This window comes from Bos javanicus, chromosome 22 (assembly GCF_032452875.1).
Source record: "Bos javanicus breed banteng chromosome 22, ARS-OSU_banteng_1.0, whole genome shotgun sequence".
Taxonomy (NCBI): domain Eukaryota; kingdom Metazoa; phylum Chordata; class Mammalia; order Artiodactyla; family Bovidae; genus Bos; species Bos javanicus.
In genome coordinates, this window is record NC_083889.1 from 43,456,038 (window position 1) to 43,480,607 (window position 24,570).

Consider the following 24,570-nt stretch of genomic DNA (forward strand, 5'->3'; position numbering starts at 1 on the left):
TCCCGGCAATCTTGATTCCAGCTTGTGCTTCTTCCAGCCCAGTGTTTCTCATGATGTACTCTGCATATAAGTTAAATAAGCAGGGTGACAATATACAGCCTTGACATACTCCTTTTCCTATTTGGAAGGTGTTAGAAGTAGTTAAAGGATTTAGTGACAGATCTTATGTGCTCAGTGATGAAAGCAGCAGTTTCTAGTGTGAGCTACTGGGCAGATGATAATGGCATTACCTTAACTGGAACTACTGGGGAGGGGGTGGTGAATGATTCATTTTAATTTGGGGTATATTGTTTTTAGAGTCTCTATAGGACATCCAAATGAATAAATGTAAGCAGGCAGTGAGTAGAAAACTCAGACCTTAGAGCTCAAGATATCTGAGAGGCATGAGCACTTGAGTAGTAATTAAAATTATCTTAATATATGTGATCCAAAAAAATGTATGAGACAAACAGTGACTAATTTTTTAGGAACATTAGCATTTTATGGAGAGTTAGTGAAGCAAATGCTTGAAGGAATTTCAGACAGAGCAATCAAAAAGGTATAGAAAAAAATAAGAAAAGATGTAACCAAGAGGCCAGGGAACTACCAAGGACTAATACCTCTATCCATTTATAAAGAGACAGTATAGTGACCTGAACATGCTGGTGGGAATCAGAGGAGATCAAGAAAAATCCAATCACATTAACAGTCTGGACTTTCCAATTCTGTTGTATTAATTTTTCAAGTATTAGTACAATCCACAGGCCATCTCTTCTGAGGGTCCTAAGTAGTCAAGTCAATTTGAGTGGAAAAGACTAAAGGAACTAAATACAGTTGTACCATTAACTCTTGTAGAAGATTATATACAGTTTTAGTAGAAGAATATTTATGGTTGCCCTATACAAAGAAAATCTGTAATGTATTTATTTATTTTTTTGAACTTTTTATTTTGTATTGGGGTATTACCAATGTTGTGATAGTTTCAGGGGAACAGTAAAGGGTAATGTATTTCTTCATAAGCAAAAAAATCATTGTTAAGTATAATAAAATGAACAGGAAAAAGAGAAAAAAATGTTGGCCTTTTATCATGCCTGTTTCTTGATTGTTATATAATACTTCACCTAAAACTTTACATAAACTCAACTAACAGGAAATCTTATGGCCTTACAAAACTTAAGGGAAAATATTAGCAATACAATAAAAATTTATCAGGAATGGAAAGAATTTCTAACATTGGAAGAAAAAAAGATAAGATACAGGGGGAAGTAAACAGAGCAAAGATCAATTTCCGTTTCTTGATTTCAGCTGTGCTTTATCACTTTAGGGCAGACAATCAGTCATACTAAAGCATCACTTACTCTTGGATGGCTGTACTGTACTAACTGGGAATGACTCATAAGTGTTCAGTCCCACCCATACAGAAGACCTCTGCAAAGAACTTAAAAAAAGAAAAAAGAAAATCAAACGGAAGCATATTTTCAGATGAGCATCTAACACAAAATCATTAAAGCATAGAAAAGATGTGACAGAATTATTACTTGCAATGAGAAAGTTAAAAGCATTTTCTTGGAGTGGGATGGGGGCAACTCCCAAGATGTGAGTCATAGGATTAAAGAACAATCAGATTCAGGATTTAGCCAAAGCTGGAAAAGCAGGATTCGGATCGTATGCAGCTCTCTAGGCTAGAGAGGAAAATAAGAACTGAGTTGAGTTAGCATCTCCAGAGTCTGTGAATCACAGAGACACAGCAGAGAAGCACAACCAGACTGGAATTCAGCACACAGGAGAAATCTGTAGCTGTTATCTTTTGGTTTATTTCCTCATTAGTTTACTATTAAAAGATGTTAATTGCATTCAAAGAAGCTAAAATGAAAGTTAACTCAGAATCTTACTACTGGATGTGGACAGCTATGCTACATTGCTTTGAAGATGCACTAGAACAAAACCCAAAGCTAACATCGCTATCACCTTTCTACCACTACATATTTTGATTTTGCTAATTTAATATAACAATCATTTTGTAAGATCTTTATTTCTGTAGTTACTAACAACAATCAGTGTTTGTTTACTACGTATTTTCATCTTGAATGAACTAACTGTACAGTTCTTTGGTCTATCTACAAAATTCATGTTGACCTTTTATATTGGAAAGGGCATTTTGTGTGTCATATATATTCATTTTTCTGTCATAATCAATGCAAATGATGCTCCATTTCCATTTCTATCATTTTTCATGGAACTAAAGTTTTCAATGTTTATTTAGATCTTCTTTTTTTTTTTTTGACTTCACTTGGTTTAAGGTTCTAGTAGTTGCTCAGGTACAAAGGAATCTGGAAGGGAGTTCCAGTACTGTCCAGACATACTACATGTCTTAGAACCTTTCACCTACCTGACCCAATCATTCTTGTTTAACTCTTTTATTCTATTTAATTGTGTTTATTCTCAAGTATGGTGCTATCATCCATTCTTTAAATGAAACATATTTTTATGGCTAAGTAATGATATAAATGGAGAAGGCAATGGCACCCCACTCCAGTACTCTTGTTTGGAAAATCCCATGGACGGCGGAGCCTGGTGGGCTGCAGGCCATGGTGTCGCTAAGAGTCGGACACGATTGAGCGACTTCACTTTCACTTTCCACTTTCGTGCATTGGAGAAGGAAATGGCAACCCACTCCAGTGTTCTTGCCTGGAGAACCCCAGGGACGGGGAGCCTGGTGGGTTGCCGTCTATGGGGTCGCACAGGGTCGGACATGACTGAAGCCTGGTGGGTTGCCGTCTATGGGGTCGCACAGAGTCGGACATGACTGAAGCAACTTAGCAGCAATGATATAAAATGTAATGCTGCTAAGTCACTTCAGTCGTATCCGACTCTGTGTGACCCCATAGACGGCAGCCCACCAGGCTCCCCGTCCCTGGGGTTCTCCAGGCAAGAACACTGGAGTGGGTTGCCATTTCCTTCTCCAACGCACGAAAGTGGAAAGTCAAAGTGAAGTAATTCAAAGTGAAGAATGTAATGGGTTCCAAGCAATTCTACAGCTAGGTATCTAGTCAACAAAATAAAAGACACAAAGAACTGTACACAAATTTCCTAGCAGCATTGTTCACAATAATCGAAAGTTGGAAGTAATCCCAATGTCCACCAACCACGGAGGAAGATACATCAGCAATAAAATGAACTATTGATATATTCTATAGAAGAGAAGAACCTCAAAAACATAATGTTCAGTGAAAGAAGCCAGACACAAGTAACTGCATATAGTATGATTTCCCTTATTTGAAATTCTGGAATATGCAAATCTATTGAGGCAGAAAGCAGATCAGTGGTTGCCTAAGCCTGTATGTGAGACTGAGGACTAAATGTGAACAGGTACAAGAGAATTTTTGGGGTAATGAAAATGTTTTACAGCTAGATTATGGTGATGGCTACAAAACTATAGATTTACCAAAACCCAATAACTTCAATGGGCTTCTCTGGAGGCTCAGATAGTAAAGAATCTGACTGCAACGTGGGAGACCTGGGTTTGATCCCTGGTTTGGGACGATCCCTTGGAGAAGGAAATGGCAACCCGCTCCAGTATTCTTGCCTGGAGAATCCCCATGGACAGAGGAGCCTGGCAGGCTACAACCCACGGGGTCGCAAAGAGTTGGAGATGACTGAGCGACTAACATAACATAAATTAACTTCAAGTAAACTCAACTTATTTTTATAATGGGTAAATTTTATGGAATATACACTATACTTCAATAGAACTGTTTTTAAAAAGCCAGTGAACAGTGAAAGGGTGAAAAGAATATATAAATATATAGAAGCACATATTAAATAACTCTGAAAGACAAAAAAGGAACCCAACTTGTTATTGATAAAAGTATCAGAAAGTATTTTAAGTAATATTCAGTGCCTCCAAAAGTGATATAAGAAAAACTTTTTCACAAACTGATCGTAGGAGCGTAAATTGGCACAATGTGTCTGGAAAGCAGCTTGGCAAAGTATACCAAGGGAGCTCTAAACCAATGTCCCCTTTGATTCACTTCTGAGAACTCAGCCTATACAAATAATTTAAAAAATGTAAGTAAAGATCTAGGTATAAACATACTAAGCAAAGCAAAATTTATAATAGTTTTAAATGACAGAACCTGTTAAAACACTCAGCAGTGGAAGAACAGTTAAGAAAATTACAGCCCATTCATGAATATCATGTACTTTTTAAAAATGTCTGTGTGCCTGTGGCCCAACATAGAGCATGACACCATAGACTGATTACATTCAGGAGGAAGATCCTGTTAGAGGAAGAGATTCACTGTTTCCAGTGGGTCATGGCTAAGACTGCACTGGTGGCATCCTGTAAGTTGGTAAATGATGGTACATTTGAAATTCAGAAATGTGATTGTTTCCAGTGGGTCATGGCTAAGACTGCACTGGTGGCATCCTGTAAGTTGGTAAATGATGGTACATTTGAAATTCAGAAATGTGATCTTCATGGCTAGAAAGAGGGCTCTCTTATCACAATAGTGCCTGCAGTGAAGAGACGCAAATTCTACAGGATGATACAGCCTGTTTGCCAATGGAATTAAACTGAAAATTATCCGTGGTTTCTGTCACTTATATAATTATGTCAAGTAGTTTGTGGGGGACTTGAGGTCAGGATAAATATCGTAGACCACCTCATCACAGTCAATTGGGCTCATGATTTTCAGCTTTACGTCTGGATTCTCTGTCATAGAAACTTGCAGAGTGTACAGCACAAAGAGAAGGTTGTGCTAAATGAAATACACATGTTAATACACATGTACACCAAGACCTCTCTGAGGACCAGGGCACTGCCAGAGTTCAGGTCCCCTTGGGAGCTTGTACTGGTCTGGCCTGTAAACACAGTCATCCCTCAGTATCAATGGAAACTGGTTGCAGAACTCCCACTGATTATCAGAATCGTCAGAGGCTCTGGTTCCTTATATAAAATGGTTTTGTATTTGCATATAACCTTACATACACTTTAAATCATCTCGTTGTTACTTAGTTGCTCAGTCATGTCCAACTCTTTTGTCAACCCATGGACTGTAGCCTGCCAGGCTCCTCTATCCATGGTACTTCCCAGGGAAGAATACTGCAGAGGGTTGTCATTTCCTTCTCCAAGGGCTCTTTCCAACCCAGGGATCAAACCTGTGTCCCCTGCACTGGCAGGCGGATTCTTTATTGCTGAGCCACCAGGGAAGTCCATTAAATCATCTCTTGAGTAATACCTAATACAATGTAAATGCTATGCAAACAGCTGCTGGTGCATGGCAAATTCAATTTTTGCTTTTAGAGCTTTCCAGAATTTTTTTCCCCCCTCAAATATTTTCAATCTGTGGTTGGCTGAATCCATGGATGCAGAACCCATGGATAGGGAGGGCCAACTGTATAATGGAAAAAATGAGATCTGTTTGACTTTATATTTGAAACATAAAATATGGCAGCTTTGTGGAATGACCATTTATTTTCATCTGGGAGAATAACCACTATGGAATGGGAGCATCTGTTGAGAGCACCAGCCAGCACTGATTACTACAAGAAAGGCAATTTTATTGCTGGGCTTAAGTCAGATGGAATGGACCTGCTATGTGTCCAGGAAGCAACAAAGATTTCAGCTGCGTATTAAAGATCTGTACAGGGGATCATACTGATATAGACCTGCAGACTCACCATCATGAAGAGTCAGTTACCATACAAAAGAAGAAATACAAGAAGTAAGACGATGACTCTAATATCTTTTCCAAAATAGAAGAGCACACAGCAATACTGCCAGTGTTGATGAATGAAAGGAAAATGATGTTGAGATGAAGAAAGGAATTGAAAGCACAGTCTAGTTTGCCACAGTTGACCCCAAACAACCGTTAGAAGAGCTAGGCCATCACTTCTACTCATTTCTACTACCTTCTGAAGTTTACGGATCAAGTGAATCATTTAAAGGAAGACTGTACATTTCTATTATGCCTCCAACAGAACATTCATGGTCAACTTTAAGAAATTTTGTGTTCTCAACTTTAAAAGAAATAGAACCCATGAAACAAACCAGCAGTTTGTAAATGTGTTTATGCTATGCTAGAAAATTAAGTTTAAAAAGATCGGGGGAAATGTAATGGGATCCAAAGGTCCAGTGGCAGCGAAAAGAGCATCTCCCCCGTCCCACAGTTTCGTAACCTCCCTCTATAGAGGCAGACACGTTACCAGTTTACTCTTGATAAAAAAAAACTGAAATCTTAAAAAGCAAAACAAATCAAGAACACAAAAGACAATTCAAGATGTTTAAAGGAAAAGCTCATAAACTTACATTCAAAAGAAAAATATGGAGGGAAGAAGAGAAATATTTTGCAATTAACATAAACCAAGTAGCAGAAGATACAAAAAGTATAGGCTTGGGGAATTGGGAGACGTTGAGTTAAACCCATGAAAAGACAGAATAAGGTATTTGACATGCAGAATAGTAATCTTCTCATATCTATACTTATAAAAACAACTCATCCTAAAATAAAATTCAATTCCGAGGGCAGGCAGAGATCTCTCCCACTTTTGTCAGTGAGTCACAAAGCTGTCTCAAACTGATTCTATCCATCAAGCCAAAAGACACACCACTCTCTTGTTATGAGAGTTATAGCTAGTTATGATTAATGAACTAGTACCATTAGAGGAAAATATCTTATATTTGTTATAAGTAACAAATTGTATCACTTAACTGTGGCAGTCAAACTACTACCTTTTGCTTCCTGGCAATGTTAACTCTACTAATTTATTCTCTAACAGAGAAATAATGACCTCCCATAGTAGGCTGCCTATTGCAGTTACTCCATGCAGAAAAGGAGACAGCATCTAAAAATCTAAGAGTAAATGTATTAAAATATAAATTTCATCTTCATTTTGACTGCCATTATAAACTGAGGTATCACACAGTGACTTGTTCGCAGACAAAAATTTCCAAAGCGAACAGCTGAGTCACTATTCACTGAAGGCTTAATTAAGTGTCTCATACAGTCAGCGAAAGAAAATGATATATTATAAAAGTCATCTATTTCTGTAGCCTCTGTTTAGAGTTCAGAGATTCAAAAATGAATCTCAATATGGTTGCTGATTCTGAAAGGGATTTTCACATACACAAATTTATCTCTTAAAGCATTTGGGTACATTCTTTTTCTGGGGTTAAATAACATCCATGCATCAATGGAGTTACACCAGAAGTGGTGATCTACCAACTTCTGAGTTTACCATAAATTGTTAGCTTTTTCTAGAATGGGCAAGTCAATTGAGCTGTAACATTCCCTTGGGCTTTATGACATTTCCTAAATTTAAAATGAAACATCAGTTGAAGAAAAATAGGTACAGTTTAGCAGACAATGCGACCTGATTACAAATAAAGCTGCACACATTAGCTTCAGAACAAAAAAGAGTCAGAAAAAAACATCAAATACAAGGTTTTTACTGCTGAAATGGTCTATAAAATACCCTCATGGATGAGATAATGTAGGACCTCAAAGAAGCTGCGTGCACAAAACCCAAAACAAATAAGGCAAACTGAGGGTGGGGCCAAGGAGTCCAAAGCACTCTGCTTCACAAATCAATGGGCTTCCCTGGTGGCCCAGACAGTAAAGAATCTGCCTGCAGTGCAGGAGACTCAGATTCGATCCCTGGATCCAAAAGATCCCTGGAGAATGAAGTGCCAACCCACTCCAGTATTCTTGCCTGCAGAATTCTATGGACAGAGAAGCCTGGTGGGCTACAGTCCATGAGGTCGCAGAGAGTCGGCCACGATGGAGCAACTAACCCTTTTGCTTTCACACAAATCAATAGCCTCCACAATCTCAAAAATATCTCAACAGAAAATGGCTAAACTTTCAAATGACAAATTTAAGAATCATTCGACTAAAAATAATGGCAATAAATAATTGCATTAGAAAGGATCTACATACTAGTAAAAATAGTATTATTGAATTCTTACCGTGTGCCAGACTCTATAAATTTCTCTGCATTTTTTAATTTACTTAATTCTCACAACTCCCCTGTGAAGTATTGTTATGATCCCCACTTTAAAAAATAAGAAAACCGGGGCTACCCTGATGCCTCAGTGGTAAAAGAATCCACCTGCCAATGCAAGAGACACGGGTTCTATCCCGTATCTTGGAAGATCCCACATGCCACACAGCAACTAAGCCCATGCTCCACAACTACTGAGCCCATGCTCCAGAGCCAGGGAGCTGCAACTACTGAAGCCCATGCCACAAAGCCTGTGCTCCATAACAGAAGTCACTGCAGCAAGAAGCCTGCACACCACAATTAGAGAGTAGCCAGCCCCTGCTCGCCACAACTGGAGGAAGGCCCGTGCAGCCTTGAAGACCCAGCACAGCCAAAAAAAACAAAGAAAAGAAAAGAAAGAAAAATAAGAAAATTGAGACAGAGTTTCTGGCAAATTACTTGCCAGAAGTCACCAAGTAAATAAGAAATAGCATGGGAACTCATGTAATGATATCAGCTGTAGTCCTTAACTCCCTACTTCTGACCTCCCAGGTCTTAACCATTCTACTCTACTGCCTTTGAGATGTTAGTCTATTTCCTCAATTTTACAGATGAGGAAACTGTCCCCTGAGAAAGAGTGAAAATTCATTCAAGGTTCAAAACCATTTAATAACAGTATTAGTATTAGGATGCAGAGAAGGCAATGGCAACCCACTCCAGTACTCTTGCCTGGCAAATCCCACGGATGGAAGAGCCTGGTAGGCTGCAATCCATGGGGTCGCTAAGAGTCGGGCATGACTGAGTGACTTCACTTTCACTTTTCACTTTCATGCATTGGAGAAGGAAATGGCAACCCACTCCAGTGTTCTTGCCTGGAGAGTCCGAGGGACGGGGGAGCCTGGTGGGCTGTCTATGGGGTTGCACAGAGTCGGACACCACTGAAGCGACTTAGCAGCAGCAGCAGCAGCAGCAGTACTAGGATGCAGCTTTCCTATTCACATTATGCTTTCCTATTTCATACCAGGCTTTTCCTATTTTTCTATCATCCTATTAACCTCTTTCACATTGGGCTTTCTGTTTTGGGTTGTTTTTTTTTTTTTCGAAGTTAATGTGCTTTTTTTGAGTATAAAATACTTATCACCAAAGTCAGGAAAGTACAATAAAATACAAAAGAAAATTAAAATTATTCCTCTGAGCTTCCAAGGATAACCAGTGTCAACACTTTAACAAATTTATTTATATACATTGCATATAAAACCACTTCCCTGCCTCATAGAGAACATTATAGACCTGGTTTATAAATAGCTATATATTATTTGACTTTTTCATTTAAATCATTATTTTCCCAAGGCATTAAAATGTTTTTTTGAGTATGACTAAATGGCTATATAACATTTCATAAATTTCATTAATATATTTAACCATAGTTCATTCTACTGACTACATATGGAAGACTTCTTACAATTAATCTCTGTGATGACACTGTTATACATATAACTTTATGCAACATATCTGATAATATTCTTAGGTTAAATCCCTAAAAATAACATTACTGAGTGAAAGGGTATAATAAAAGGTAACACATATGTGTTGCATACTATTGCCAAGCTATTCTAAGTACTTCACAGATATTAGCTAGTTTAATCATTGCAACAATTCTATGAGAGAGGAAATGAATATCTACCAAGAACAACTGACTAGCCCAAGATCATACGGCTAGAAAGTGGGCAAAGCCAGGTAGTCAGAATCCAGGATCCAGGCTCTTCATCATTAGGCTGGATATTCCACACTTTTTCAGCCACCTGAGGCCAAGTCTCCTGGACATTTACTACATTTACTTCAAATGTACAAAACTCATCTGAGAAATCTTTTCAGTAAGCGTCTCAGGAGATTCTAAGGTTTGAAACCCACTATCTTAATCTAAAAAATTTTAAATAGTACATCTTATAAATCCTTCTCATAAAACCACTGACAGTTCATGTTTAAAATACAAATGGGAGGGCAAAGTAACAGAACTCTCAAAATGGTTAAAATAAGTCTTCCTGACCTAGGATTAGGCAATGAATTCTTAGATATGATATGAAAAGCACAAGGCATGGTATAAACTGAAAACTTTTAAGTCATTAAAGTTATTTTTAAAATAAAGGATAAATTGAACTTTAGAATTTAAAACTTTTGTGCTATAAAAGACATCATAAGAAGAAATATTATGTAATTCCACTTACATGAGACACCTAGGATAGGCAAACTTATAGAATCACAAAGTAGAAACAGCAGGTTATCAATAGCTGGGGGGAAAGAGGGGAGTTATCGTTTAATCAGTAAAGAATTTCCGTTTGGGATGATGGAAAATTTCTGAAAACAGATGAAGGTGATGGCTATACAACATTGTTAATGTATTTAACTTGTACACTTAAAATGATAAATTTTATGTTATGTATATTTTATGATAATAATATTTAAAGGCACCCTTATAACAATCTACAAAATGGGAGAAATATTTGCAAATCATTCATCTGATCAAGAAACTGGAGGCAGAATATACAATTCAACACTAAAAGACAAATAATCCAGTTTTTTAAACAGGGAAAGGACATGAACACATTTCTCCAGAAAACTATACAAATGGCCAGTAAGTACACAAAAAGATGCTCAATATTATTAGTTAGTTTTGGGGAAAACACAAATCAAAAACACAGTAAAATATTCCATATTCACTAAATAGCTACAATAAAAAAGATAATGACAAGTTTTGAACAGGAAGCAGAGACACTGAACCTTCACATACTGCTGGCAAGACTGTAAACTAGTATAGCCACTTTGGAAAACAGTTTGGCAGTTTCTCAAAATGTTAAATGTGGAGTTGTTAATACCACATGACCCAGCCATTCTTACTCCTAGAGATACAACCAACAGAACCGAAAATGTATGTCTACAGAAAAACCTGGACATGTATGTTCACGGTGGCATTTTTCATAACAGCCAAAAAGCAGAAATGACCCAAATATCCATCAACTGGTAAATGGATAAATGAAATGCTGTATATATCCCTACAAAGGAATATTATTTGTCAATAAAGGGTATAAAGTGCCAATAACGGTACAACAGGGACAAATCTTCAAAACTTATGCTGAAGGAAAGAAGTCAGACACAAGAAATCACATGTTATATGATTCCATTTATATGAAATTTCCAGATAGGCAAATCTCGAGAGACAGAAAGTAGATTAGTGGTCACCAGGAGCTGGGAGAAGAGGAAACGGGGAGTGACTGCTCACAGGTACAGAGTTTCTTTCAGGTGCAGTGAAAATATCCTGGAACTAAACAGTAGTAAAGACTGCATAATTCTGTGAATATACTTAAAAACAACTGAAGTGTATCAAAAAACTAAAAGTAAGCTAAAAAATATGGTTAAGAAATCCATGATAAGGACATAAATGTTGGAATAAAGTGCTCAGAAGTGGTATTTTAAGACTGCAAGCAGTATATGAATTTTCAGAATATGTGGGGGGAGGTGAATCTGAAGGATAAAGGTAAAGCCTTTATGGGAATGGTAAATAATGGAAACAAAGATGGAAATGTCAAAACTGTCAAGAAAATTAAAAACTAGGAAAGTACAGTGTCACACACACAAAAAGTTAAATTCATACCGAGTAAAATGGAAAAATAAGTTTCAGAGTAGAGAGAAAACAAAAATAACAACCAAAATTATTCAGTGAATCATGACCCTGATGACTTTAAAAAATAATCTGTTGGTAAATAAAAAAAAAGTTAAGAAAATATATAAACAATCTACATTTATATAATTGAAGGAGATACGGTCAGATTTCACCAAGTGGAGAGCACGAGTAAACAAGGACAATTGAGACATATTAATAGCCTTGCTTTTACACAGCTAATTTACACGGCAAGATGAACTGAGTTATGCTGAATTCCCTGTCAACAAATCAGAACCACTCCCTCTTGTCCTAAATAGATTGAGGTGATGATGAAAGATGGATGATGGCACACTGCATGCCAGAATGTCAGCTCCGTGGGGGCGGGGACTTGTTTTCTTTAACTAGAACAGTGCTTAGCACATAGGAAGTGCTCAACACACTGGCTAAATGAACCAACAGCACTTTGAAATCTACACAATACTGCGTGTATATTTTAGAAATTCACATGTACATTGGGGAATTCTTCACATCTAAAAATCCCGTGAAGAGCCAGAGAAAACTGAGCTCCAAAACTACAGTTTCAGGGAAGAAAAGAATTCCCCTTGAAATACCACACTGACTGGAGACAGACAAGAAGCCTATATGACTTGCTTATATTGCTAAATGCTTAAATATAATCATAAATTTCTTTTTATCTTTTTACACTATAATGAAAAGTAAGAGTCCATACAAACCTAAAGAGTTAACTCTTTAAATGGTAAAAATAACTATATACACTTAGAATTCATCATGGTCAAATACAGGAATACACAACACAGAAGACAAAATCCCCTAAAGACAAAGATACAATTTAAGTGAAATGTAATAAATAAAACCAATATCTAAGAAATATAAGGAGAAAAGAGAAAACCTGTTAAAACCTATTCAACACTAACTGCACTTAGAACAATGAACACAGAAGACAAAATCCTCCAACTTAAAGCAATTCGACTCAGGAAAATAGACAAGAAAAAACTAATAGACAGTGATAAATATCTTAATGATAAAGACAATTTCTAACAATGTTTGATTCAGCTAATTATTTATAAACTGACATGAAGAATCAAAACAAACACATCTTCTGATGGAAAAAGACACATACCATATGATTTCAGTCATGTATGGAATATAAAAACAAACAAAATAAATGAACAAACCAAACAAAAACAAACATGTGGACACAGAAAACAGAGCAGCGCTGACCAGAGGGGAAGGGAGGGAGCAAAACTGATAAAGAGGGGTCAACTGTACAATGACAGATGCAAGCTAAACTTTGGTGGTGAACACAGGGTAGGGTTTACATAAGCAGAAATATGATGTTGTAGACACAAAATACATAATGTTATAAACCAAATTACCTCAATTTTTAAAAAGACACATCTTATTTTAAACATTACTATATAGCAGGCATTATTACTACACCTGTCACAAAACAGTAAAATTAACACCAACAGTTTTATATTAAAATATCACTAAGAAGGCTGCATTTAATCAACACAATTATTACAAACTTTTATTCTTTAAATCAAAGTACTCTATTGTTAAAATGATGACAAATATTACTTGTTCACCTCACTTTTCTTTTTAAAAAAGATGCTGGAAGGTAATATACATGCAATTAAAGCTGTAGTTCAGGGTCAAATAATTCCCTTTGAATACACTAAAAAAACAGCCCACCAGAACATCTTGCTGTATTTCTCACATTTGAGTACTGTTTTAGATTTCCTCTAAGAACTTTATTAGAATCTAAAATATCAAGTAAATTTTGAGATGAAATGGTGTTTTGCTTTCCATTAGAAAACATGTCTTTACATGGATCAGTTTCAACTCTAAAGTTTAGCAAAGAAAATAAATTGGTTCAAGTATGAGAGATTTCTATTATTAACAATTTTTGAATATTTAATCTGAACAAACTTGAAGCTATGTGAAAAAACTTAAGCAATTTTGGGCACTTTCTGTTAATATAGGAGTTCGCTTGATAGGTTTTTTGAAAACTATGCTGAAAATACCGAATGAACTCCTAAATAATCATAAATTAGAAAATTAATCATACCTTAAACTTTTTGTCTCGTTCTCAAGTTGTTTTTCAAGACCCTGCGAGATTTACACTGTGTTTGAGGCACATTATCTTAGTAGCAAAGCCGGATTTACACTAAGGAAGTGACAGTGCAGATTCTGGGTTTTGACATACATGCTTTACAATAGAAAACATTGTGCAAGTAAAAAAAGTATGAAGGTTGAAAACTGCAACACCTGCTAAATAAAACTACATTAAAAAAAAAAAAAAAAGACTGTTGCTATATACTTATGCTGGGCTCAAATTCCTAAAAAGCCATTCCTCCAAAATTTCCTTCCCTTATGCCTGCTCAAAATAATTTTTTTCACCCTAGAACTCATAAAATATATTCAAAATACATATTTCAGTACATCTTTACTATCTTTACATTAATAGATATAACTCTCTGAAACTGAAAAGATTTTATTTGACTTCTTTGCTCTAGAGTAACTTAATTATGTTTTCCATGAACTTTAGAGTGAATTTTACACATATCTCTAGGCTCAAGAGGTAAGGACTCCGCCTGCAATGCAAGAGATGAAGGAGACATGGGTTTGATCCCTTAATTGGGAAGATCCCTTGGAGAAGGAAATGGCAACACACTTTAGTACTATTGTCTGGAAAATCCCATGGACAAAGGAGCCTGGGCAGGCTACAGTTCACAGGGGCACAAAGAGTCAGACACGACTTAGCACACACACACAACCACCACCTTATATGTAAAATTAACTACTTAACTCTTTTAAAATCTACTCTTTTTCAAAATCTTTTTTCCATTTAGGTTATACAAGAATAATGAGCAGAGTTTGCTGTGCTATACAGTAGGTCCTTGCTGGTTATCTGTTTTAAATACAGTGAAAGTGAAAGGCTCAGTCGTGTTGTTCTTTGCGACCCCATGGACCACAGCCCGCCAGGCTGCTCTGTCCGTGGAATTCTCCAGGCAAGAATACTGGAGTGGGTTGCCATTCTCTTCTCCAGGGGTTCTACCCAACCAAGAATCAAACCCGGGTCTCCTGCATTGCAGGCAGATTCTTTACCATCTGAGCCACCAGAGAAGCCCTTTAAAAACTGTAGTGTTAACTACCTTAATTTCTAACTACTCTGTTTATAAAAGAGTTCTACATACATGACTTCAGTTTACATAGTATAAATTCAGAAAATTATTAGTCATACATGTTTAATAACTGCTTGATATCTCCATGTCTACTTAATGCTGAAGTACATTTTAATAAACAGTTACATATTCAGCAATGAACTACCAGAACAAGAAGAATTAACAACAGCAAAACTATCATAAAATTATATAAATAGATAATAAGCTACCAAAGTACTATAAAAATGAAGAAACAGAATTTGATTACTCACAAAACATATCTCTAAAACAAAAATATTCAAATTTTACCATAGTATTTCATCTTTTTTTCAACCTCAACGTATAAATTCCCATCAGTTTAGTTAGTAAGTTCAGTTGTCAGTCACGTCCGACTCTTTGTGACTCCATGGACTGCAGCACGCCAGGCTTCCCTGTCCATCACCAACTCCCAGAGCCTACTCATACTCAGGTCCATTGAGCTGGTGATGCTATCCAACCATCTCATCCTCTGTTGTCCCCTTCTCCTCCTGCCTTTAATCCTTCCCAGCATCAGGGTCTTTTCCAGTGAGTCAGTTTTTTGCATCAGGTGGCCAAAGTACTGAAGTTCCAGGTTCAGCATCAGTCCTTCCAATGAATATTCAGGACTGATTTAAGATGGACTGGCTGGATCTCCTTGCAGTGCAAGGGACTCTCAAGAGTCTTCTCCAACACCACAGTTCAAAAGCATCATTCTTCAGCACTCAGCTTTCTTTATAGTCCAACTCTCACATCCATACACGACCACTGGAAAAACCATAGCCTTGACTAGACAGACCTTTGTTGGCAAAGTAATGTCTCTGCTTTTTAATATGCTGTCTAGGTTGGTCATAACTTTCCTTCCAAGGAGTAAGCGTCTTTTAATTTCACAGCTGCAGTCACCATCTGCAGTGACTTTGGAGCCCCAAAAAATAAAGTCTGTCACTGTTTCCCCATTTATTTGCCATGAAGTGATGGGACCAGATGCCATGATCTTAGTTTTCTGAATGTTGAGTTTTAAGCCAACTTTTTCATTCTCTTCTTTTATTTTCATCAAGAGGCTCTTTAGTTCTTCTTCACTTTCTGCCATAAGTGTGGTGTCATCTGCATATCTGAGGTTATTGATATTTCTCCTGGCAATCTTGATTCCAGCTTGTGCTTCATCCAGCCTGGCATTTCACGTGATGTACTCTGCATATAAGTTAAATAAGCAGAGTGACAAAATACAGCCTTGACGTACTCCTTTCCCAATTAGGAACCAGTCTGTTGTTCCATGGCCAGTTCTAACTGTTGCTTCTTGACCTGCATACAGATTTCTCAGGAGGCAGGTGAGGTGGTCTGGTATTCCCATCTCTTTCAGAATTTTCCACAGTTTGTTGTTCTTTAATAGGTGTGTGTTTGTCAGGGTGAATACTAAAATATTTAACCTTTTGTTGATGATTATAAAATGTATGCTAAAAGGTTAATTCTGGCCAACTGTAACTCTCAATCATCCCCACATTAAACTGTCTGCAGAGACATTCACATATTTTGGACAGAGTAAAAGCTGGATATGTATCCAGTTACACACAAACATCCCCCCACCATACACACACACACACACAAACTCTGTATAGAAGTATTTTTTTTCTACCAACAGAAATGTATAGATAAATTCATAGCTTAAAAAACTTAATATCAAAAAAGTAGTAGGGAATATCATTTATGACTACCTAATTTCTAGTATGTATGGAATTACGAAGTCTGTGGGGTTTTTTTTTAAGATTTATTTACTTATTTATTTTTGGCTGTGCTCGGTCTTCAGAGCTGTGGGCAGGCTTTCTCTAGTTGCAGCGAGCAGCAGCCACTCTTCCTCGTGGTACTCAGGCTTCTCGTTGTGGTGGCGGCTCCAGAGCATGGGCTCAGGAGTTGTAGCACACGGCCTGAGCTGACTTGTTGCATGCAGGCTCTTCCTGAACCAGGGATGGAACCCACGTTCCCTGCACTGGCAGGTGGATTCTTTTTTTTTTTTTTTTTGGCAGGTGGATTCTTAACCACGGGCCCACCAGGGAAGCCCTGGAATTACAAACTTTTAACATATACTTTGACCTCTGTGATTCATGTCCCATTTGTACAAGTATATTTAACTCACTAAGATTTCAGTTTACATTTAAGTCTATTTAGAAATTAATGTGGACAAGGGGTGCCTGTATGGCTTTTCTCATTCCAGATTTTCTCCTCAAGCATGTGGGAAACCACCACAGTCTCCTTGGAATTAGCAAAAATTAAAACTGAGGTTGCAGGGGGGGAACCATCATTGAAGTATACACACACTTATCTTTCATATGGAAAAACCCTGAATAACCTTCTGCATCCACTCAGTCAAGCGCTTTGAGAGCTGTCACACTGACTAACTCAGTCTTCTTAATCCACTGTCAGTACGTTTCCATACCCACCACCCCACTGAATAGCCCTCATGTCACTGATGAGACTGCTGCTGCTGCTGTTGCTAAGTCGCTTCAGTCGTGTCCGACTCTGTGTGACCCCACAGACGGCAGCCCACCAGGCTCCCCCGTCCCTGGGATTCTCCAGGCAAGAACACTGGAGTGGGCTGCCATTTCCTTCTCCAATGCATGAAAGTGAAAAGTGAAAGTGAAGTCGCTCAGTCGTGCCCGACTCTTAGCGACCCCATGGATGGCAGCCTACCAGGCTCCTCTGTCCATGGGATTTTCCAGGCAAGAGTACTGGAGTGGGGTGCCATTGTGTTCTCCGACCGATGAGACTGCTACCTGCCAAATCCAAGGAATATTTTCAGCTGTTACAAGGTGACAGTTGAGTGTTCTATCAGAAACTCTTCCCTGCCTTGTACCTCACTAATCCACTCTTTCCTGGTTCTTCAGCTTCTCTGGTTGTCCTTCCAAGTCTGTTTTCTTTTTCACTTACATTGGTTCAAATGTTGATCACCCCAGGGTTCCCTCCTAGCTTCTACCTTACTAGAGATGTATACACTTTCTTGGGAATACTTCCTACAGCCTTCACTGTATCAGCTGATGACTCCCAAATTTGTTTCACTCCATCCAGATGGTTTGGTTGCACTCCAGCAATTTCTCTCTAACTGTCCTTTTTACTCTAACACTCTACCTGGTCTCCTTGCCTCTAAGCACAATTTCAATGCCTTTCACATTATCACCAAGACTGCAACTCTTAAAAACAAAGATTTAACCATATAATTCTATTAAAATCTTTTGGAATGCCTCACCACTTGTTCTAAAGGAGAAAGTAGCATGACTTTAAAATCCTTCACAGCTTGGTTCTGAACTACCTTTTCTGCCTCATCTTTTGTTCCTTCCCCAAATAATACCACACAAAGTCAGATTCTCAAACAAGCCACCTATTTTTACTCCTATCAGTACTAATAAATCTATCACTCAGGCTGCCTAAAATGTACCTCCCACACATTTGCAAGCTAAAACACATTCTTCTTTTAAGAGGTGTTTCAGATATCAATCACCTCCAGAGAAGCCATGCTATTCTGCCTTCACGGCCTTGTCAATTGGTCATTCCACTCAATTCCAGCATTCTTACAGCAGTTCGTCTGAATAATACCTCTCCAAGCAATTATTTCTCTGAATTGTTAAGTTTTGGTAGACATGTCCACTTAAACAGAATCCCTGAAAATAGGGGTTGTATCTTTTCACCCCTGTATCCCTGTTAGCTAGCAAGCATGTCACATCAGTTCAGTTCAATCACTCAGTCGTGTCCAACTCGTTGTGACCCCATGGACTGCAACACACCAGGCTTCCCTGTCCATCACCAACTCCCAGAGTTTGCTCAAATTTATGTCCACCAATTCAGTGATGTCATCCAACCATCTCATCCTGTCATCCCCTTCTCCTCCTGCCTTTGATCTTGCCCAGCATCGGGGTCTTTTCCAATGAATCAGTTCTTCGCATCAGGTAGCCAAAGTATTGGCATTTCAGCTTCAGCATCAGTCCTTCCAATGAAAATTTAGGACCGAACTCCTTTAGGATGGACTGCTTTTATCTTCTTGCAGTCCAAGGGACTCAAGAATCTTCTCCAACACCTCAGTTTAAAAGCATCTACTCTTTGGCGCTCAGCTTTCTTTATAGTCCAACTCTCACATCCATCTATGACTACTGGAAAAACCATAGCTTTGACTAGACGGACCTAGGCAACAGAGATGCCCAATAAACAAATGTTATGTAGTTTATGTCACTCTCTATTTTAAATACTCTACTGTTTCATAGATGGTCAACAGGTACATGAAAAGATGCTCAACATCAGCAATCATCAGAGACATGCAAATCAAAACCAGAATGAGCTATCATTTCACACCTGTCAGAATGGTTATCATCAAATAGACCACAAATAATAAATGTGCCAAGGATGTAAAGAAAAGGAAATATTTGTACATCATTGGTAGAAATGTAAAATGATGTAGTCACTGTGTAAAACAGTATGCTGCTGCTGCTGCTAAGTCGCTTCAGTCGTGTCCGACTCTGTGCAACCCCATGGACTACAGCCCACCAGGCTCCATCTGATTTTCCAGGCAAGAGTACTGGAGTGGGTTGCCATTGCTTTCTCCGAAACAGTATGGAGGTTCCTCAAAAAACTAAACAGAGAACTACCATATGATCCAGCAATTCCACTTCTGGGTATATAGACAAAGAAAATGAAAACACTAAATCAAAAAGATACATGCTCTGCAATTTTCACAATAGTATTATTTACAATAGCCAAGATGATACATGCACTCCAATGTTCATAATAGCATTATTTACAATAGCCAAGATATGGAAGCAAACTTAAGTCTTCATCAATAGATGAATGGGTAAAGATATAGTGTATATAGATACAGATACATACACACACTGGCATAGTACTCAGTCATAAAAAGGAATGGGAAAATTTCCATTTGCAACAACATGAACAGACCTAGAGGTTATTATGTTTACTGAAATGTCAGATAGAGAACGACAAATATTACAAATATTCCACATATAATTGATATGTGGAATCTAAAAAAAAAATTAAATGAATATAACAAACAGAAACAGATTCACAGATATAGAGGACTGCTGCTGCTGCTGCAAAGTCGCTTCAGTCATGTCCGACTCTGTGCAACCCCATAGACGGCAGCCCACCAGGCCCTGCCGTCCCTGGAATTCTCCAGGCAAGAACACTGGAGTGGGTTGCCATTTCTTCCTCCAATGCATGAAAGTGAAAAGCGAAAGTGAAGTTGCTCAGTCGTGTCCGACTCTTCTCGACCCCATGGACTGCAGCCTACCAGGCTCCTCCGTCCATGGGATTTTCCAGGCAAGAGTACTGGAGTGGGTTGCCATTGCCTTCTCCGATATAGAGGACTAATAGTTACCAGAGGGGAAGGGTGAGGAGAGACGGGCAAAACTGGGGTAGGGGCTTAAGAGGTACAAACTAAACTATGTATAAATATTAATTAATTAATTAATAAGCTTCAAGGATATATTATCAGCACCAGCAACAGAGCCAATATTTTATAGTAACTTTGAGTGGAGTATAATCTATAAAAAACATGAATCAATACATCATATACCTGAAACTAATACTGTAAATCAATAATATCTCAATAATAAACACTGCAATGTTCAACTCTATGAACCAATATATCCCACTGTTTTATTTTAAAATATGATCAATACAGATTTAGTTCATGACAAGGCAGATGAATAGGCAAAATAAAGCTGATGAATAGCTGTTTGGGAAAAAAATCACTTAGGACTAAACTCCATAACTCACTGTCAGAGTTATTCACAAAAGGTATTACGTAGTGTATCAATGATAGTCTCTCATAAAAAGAACATTACTTTAAATTATAATTTCTTTATGCCTTAATTTTCTCATCTCTGAGAGAGATACAAGCCATTTCACTTATGCATACTGGAATACTCTTAAGGGAGTAGGAAACTTCATTTTTGCTAAAACATATTCTTCTTAGCTCTCAAGGCTACATAATTTTCACTCTGAGTTCGGAAGTAAGCTGAGTATAGTAAAACATATGATTGGACTCAATTATTCCACTGATTTTACCTAAATGAATACTAACTACATTTCCCTGCCTAGCTGTGTCATGTTTAGCCATGTGACTTACTCTAGCCAATGAAATGTGAGAGCAAGTCACATGATCCACTTCTGGGCAGAAACTTTAATTGTAAGTCCATGGCTCTCCATAGCTCTTCTGCTTTACTACTTACTATCAAACCATGTATGAGATAGGTGTTGTCCCTTTACCCTGCATTCCAGAAAGGAGAACAAAAGTGGGTGGAGGTGCCACCTTCCTAAACATTTAACATGAACAAACAATAAATCTTTTTTGTTATAAGTCACTGAGATCTTGGGGCTGTTTATCACCACAGCATAACTAGCATAAACTAGCCAACACACTGAGTTAGTTGTTCTTCCTTTATAATATAATAATACTCAGGCATATGCCACTATAAAAATACTATACTACACAGCACAGACTTGAGGACACAGCAGGGGAAGGAGAGGGTGGGACAAACTCCGTATGTAAAATAGACAGCTAGTGGGAAGTTGCTGTAGAACATGGGGAGCTCAACCCAGGGCTCTGTAACAACCTACAGGGGTGGGACGGGGGGAGTGGGGAGGGAGGTTCAAGAGGGAGGGGGCATATGGATACTTGTGGCTGATTCACGATGTTGTATGGCCGAAACCAACACAATATTGTAAAGCAGTTATCCTCCAATTACAAATTAAAAATACAAATTAAAAAAAAAAACTGTACTAAAGATTTCTTATTACCTTATTCAAAGAGACCTTTAAGAAGGCAAACATTTGTTGTTGTTATTTTTTAATCTCTAACACTTGATAGTAGAACTGTTAAGTCTGACTGACAGTTTGCTGAAAGAACTATAAAAGTACCATCTACATTTTATTTGCCAATAAATAAAGTGACTGAAAATTTTGAAACTATAATACAAAAGTATTTCATATTATTAAAAAAAAAAGCTGAGGAAATCAAAAATTGCTTATTCTGTAAAGAAAAGTTGAAGTGATCTGATGACCATCTGTTATCTGATCTTAGGTAAAGTATCAACATTTTTCTAAAAGTTTTCAACAACATACATATCAAAGATTCCAACAATACCATTTTGCTCTCAACACATTCACTTGATACCCAGAAAGGAAAGAAGAGAACTGTGGGAGCAGATGTCCAAGCTGACGCACTGGAAAGTTCACATGCTCCCTCACAGGTTCATATTTACATATGTTTAATTATTTTGTTTCTAAACAGTTCCTATAGGAATGGCTGACCTAGAAAACTGACAAATAACAACCCATAAGAAGAACCAACACATAAAAATGCGTAATTCAGTCATTTTAAAACTGCTAATCTAAAGTCACTCAGCACCAGGGTTAAAAAAATGAATAACCTCTAATGCCTCTGCTGCTGCTGCTAAGTCGCTTCAGTCGTGTCCGACTCTGTGCGACCCCATAGACGGCAGCCCACCAGGCCCCCCCGTCCCTGGGATTCTCCAGGCAAGAACACTGGAGTGGGTTCTAAGTATTAGTAAATACAACTAAGTCATTACGAAAAATAACTAAGTCATTATGAAAAGTCACTCAGCATCCGGGTTAAAAAAAAAAATGTATAACCTCTAACACCTCTAAGTATCAGTAAATACAACCTAAGTCATTATGAAAAGTTTACGTCCAATATCATATGGCACTACTTACATGTGGAATCTAAAATGTGACACAAATGAACCTGTTTATCAAACAGAAACAGGCTCATACACGCACAGAAAAGACTTGTGGTGCCAGGGTGGGGTGGTGGATTGGGAGTTTGGGGTTAGTAGATGCAAACTATTATATACAGAATGGATAAACAAAAAGATCCTACTGTATAGCACACAGGGAACTATATTCAATATTCTGTGATAAACCACAATGGAAAAGAATATAGAAAAGAATGTGTGTGTATCTGTATTATATATGTATTAACACAACTGAATCACTTTGCTGTACAGTAGTAATAAGCACATTGTAAATCAACTGTACTTTAATTTTTTTAAGTATTTTAAAATTAAAAAAAGAAAAGGTTATATCTTTTACATGATTCAAAGTGATAGAGAAATGTCCAATCACTTTAGAAAAATTTCCATGACCCAAAAATTATATGGAAGCAAAAGGCATAATTTTCAACTCATCAGAAAATCCAATCTTCTAAAATGACTCATTCTCTCAGGATGTCAGGAAATTATGGTTTAATTATGACTGATATAATTCCTAATCTATACAGACTAAGAGATGTACTTCAAAATGTCTAAAAGTAAGTAAATGTTCATGTTTGCTAAATCTTGCTAGCATTTTATTCCATACTGGAGTACATGCACTAAAAATTACATAAGGTGCTGAAATGGAAATTTTCACAGTAAGTTAATACTTAATCTTTCTCATTTTCCTACACATTGGTACTATTTTTATTCAAAGCATCTAAAACCATAACAGCACTTCAACTGAGTTTCACACTCATTTTATAAGTAAACTTCATTATAACACCTGTATGGGCATATGGGCAGTTTATAAAAATCACTAACCAAAAACATCACACAGGATATTTTCTATGTGTTTCTTTTCTCTTTATCTTTTTTTTTTTAAAGGTAAGGTTTTATTTTTTATCTGTTAGCTGATATCAGCAGTCTAAACAGGAAAATTAATGCCTAGGAAAAAAATTGATACTTTATTCCACTTACTACAGAAATGTGTGGTTAGGTTAATATATTTTCACTTCTCAGTATTCCATCAAAATAGTATATTCATACTGCCAACATGATCTGCATAGATATTAACAATGTACAGATTTTTAAAATATGAATAATTTATAAGTATTAAACCATAATCTCTAGGGGACTGGGCCTAGGCCCTGGTGTATTTTAAAAGCGCTGGATGATTCTAATATGCAGCCTAGGATGCATATTATATTTCTTTCCATGTCCCTACAAAAAAATAACAACTTTTTCTTTCACCTTAATTCTGGATCAGTTTTTAAGGGAGTGGTTTTAAATATATCCCTAAAACAGTATATAGATTTATATTATTAATCTCCATTTCAACTTCTGGAGATTTTGATTTAAAGAGTAATTTTTATCATGCTTATAAAATGTGTCTTTAAAAGACACGTTTTAAAAGAAAAAAAGGAATATTTTGGCCATCTAAACACTAACTTTTCCTACTTTTAAAGTTAAATGACGTCAGAAATGTCAAAGTCACAGTGCCAAAGCAGTTTATAAATTATAAAACTGTTTAAAATAAGGTTGTGTTATTTTAAAAACCCTCATCATTAAAAGGTAAGTTCTCCCTATAAATGCACAATACCCAAAAGAGGCTGCTGAAGGTAATCCAAGAAGTGAAGTAACACTAGAAAAGGGGAGATTCTGGAAAGAGTGAGAATCTAACTGAAACAGTCCTTTTTGACCATAAATCTTTATTAATTAATGGTATAGTATTCCCCAAATTTCTCCATTTCAAGAGATTATAAAACCAAATCTCCTGGAAATGGAAACATATGAATCTACCTAAAAGAGCCAAGCTAACCATATTTTCTTTTCAAATGAATAAATTATTTTGTTGATTTATTTAGAATAGGTGGTATAGTTTCAAAAGAACCAGAAAGGGACATACACTGAAAAGTCTTTCTGCCACCTTATCTCAGGTCAACTCAGTCTTCACCCCTCATCCTACTCTCAA

At 37.2% G+C, this 24,570-nt stretch overlaps 1 protein-coding gene and 1 pseudogene across 33 annotated transcripts in view; one reads left to right on the plus strand and one right to left on the minus strand.

Annotated features, from left to right (window-relative positions):
• Window positions 1–24,570, minus strand: part of SLMAP (sarcolemma associated protein) — a 152,434-nt gene that overhangs the window by 106,117 nt on the left and 21,747 nt on the right. The window lies entirely within an intron of this gene.
• Window positions 5,429–6,044, plus strand: LOC133235637 (pyruvate dehydrogenase E1 component subunit alpha, somatic form, mitochondrial-like; annotated as a pseudogene).